This window comes from Humulus lupulus, chromosome 9, assembly GCF_963169125.1.
Source record: "Humulus lupulus chromosome 9, drHumLupu1.1, whole genome shotgun sequence".
In the NCBI taxonomy this organism is placed as follows: domain Eukaryota; kingdom Viridiplantae; phylum Streptophyta; class Magnoliopsida; order Rosales; family Cannabaceae; genus Humulus; species Humulus lupulus.
In genome coordinates this window covers 144,639,078-144,641,334 of record NC_084801.1, presented here as the reverse complement: position 1 = coordinate 144,641,334, position 2,257 = coordinate 144,639,078, and positions in this window count along the sequence as shown.

Genomic DNA, 2,257 nt, shown 5'->3' with positions numbered 1-2,257 from the left:
CTTCTTAACTAACAAAACTGGAGCACCCCATGGAGAGTAACTAGGTCTGATGAATCCCAAATCCAGAAGTTCTTGCAGCTGTATCTTCAGTTCCTTCAACTCTGCTGGAGCCATCCTATATGGTGTTCTTGATACTGGTTCTATCCCCGGTGCTAACTCAATAACAAATTGAATCTCCCTGCGTGGCGGCAACCCGGATAGCTCCTCAGGAAATACATCTAAAAACTCACAAACCACCCTCGTCTCACTCAGCCCTGCTGGCAACATCTTGGTAGTGTCCACTACACTAGCCAAAAAACCTATACATCCACCTTGTAGCAAGTCTCTGGCTCTCAATGCAGATATTATGGGTACGTGGGGTCCACATACCGCACCCACAAAGACAAAAGGATCCTCGTCCTCAGGCTCAAAAGTCACCATCTTCTTCCTGCAGTCAGTAGTAGCCCCATATCTAACCAACCAATCCATCCCTAAGATCATGTCAAAGTCCTCCATATCTAGCTCAATCAAGTCCACTGAAAGCTCCCTACTATCAACCACCACTGGCAGTGCCGTAATCCACCACCTAGAAACTACCAGTTCTCCAGTAGGCAATAAAGTCCCAAACCCCGCAGTCCGATACTCACTAGGTCTACACAGTCTATCAATCACTTTACTAAAAACAAAGGAATGTGGAGCACCAAAATCAATCAATACAGAAAAAGGAGAGCCACCACTAGAAAGCTGACCTGTCACTACCGAGGGACTAGCCTCGGCCTCTGCCTGCATCAAGGTGAACACTCGAGCTAGAGTCAAGTTGTCCACCTTTCCTGCTACAAATCTCATTTCAGTAATTAAATTTTTTTACTGAAATATCATTTACAAGGAACTAAGTGTTTTAAGGATAAAATACAATGAGGGGTAAAACTGTATTTTAGTCATATCTCATTGTAGACCGTCTATAGAGGATTGAGTAAAAATTATGGTTGTAACAATGGATAATTAATAGTGTATCTATATTTGTTATAGAGTGTTCTATGAATTCAAGAATGCAATTCCGAGTCTATAGTGGAGTCACGAGGAATTAATAAGTTAGTAAATTTATTTGTTAGATTTATGATAACTTATTGGAGCTTGATTCATAGGCACATGGTCCCCATTGTACCTTGGATAAAATCATCTAGATAGTCTCAATTAATTGATTTAATTATCAATTAGAATTATAAAAGTTGACCAGGTCAATTTTGGATAGTTTCACAGAGTTGTGTAATTTTGAGAAGAAAAGAGAAATTATGGCAGATTTATTAATTAAGATAAATTGGTATCTAAATTAATAAATAAGTTTAAATCAAAGTTCAAATTATAAATAATTAATTTGATAAAGGATTTAAATAATTATTTAATTAATTAAATCAATAGAAAATAATACAGATCTTGATTTTAAGTCCAATGGGCTTATAATCAAATGGGAAATTTCACGGGCCTAAAGCCCATGATAATTTCGACCTAGGGATTTAAAATGGCTATTATTTTATTGATTTTTAATTAAATTAAATGGCATAATTGAGTCTATAAAATGAGTGCTTAGAGAGAAGTCAAAACAGAAGTTTAATCAGTGGTTTTCGGATAGTTTTAGATTCTCTCTAAACACAAGTCATTTTCTAATCTTCTTTGTTATTTTCTCTTCTTCTCTATATATCTATCTCATGTTTTGAGAATTTCCCACACTAGTCTATGTGATTCTAAGGATACATTGGAAGATTGTGAAGAAAATAGAAGATCAGTTCAGTTTCTTGATAATACTCTGCGATTGTAACGCCCTACTACCTTAGAGCCATTACTAAGTGAGTTTAAAAATAGAAATCGTGCTTTTGACTGACTCTAAGTGGTTTCTAAAACCAAAAGTGTGGATAAATCAGAATTTAAGGCTGTACTCTTTAAAATGTTTAACTTCATTGAAAACGTAAGTATAAAACATCTGGGATCCCAAAATAAGGTTTACAAAATATTTACAACTCAAAAATAGATTTACATCAGGTTAACTATCAAAAGAATGGATCAATACAGCCATTTACAAAATGCCCCCAACCAAAGCAGTCGGGCAGGCCGAACATGTACGCGCCGCCCCCACGCTCTCCATACTCATGGCCGGTTGACAGACTCCTTGCTTTTACCTGCCACACGGAGCACCCGTGAGCCGAAGCCCAGCAAGAAAACCCAAATAGCACATAACATATGCAATAATAATATCACTGGCATAATTCACTGATAAATAGGA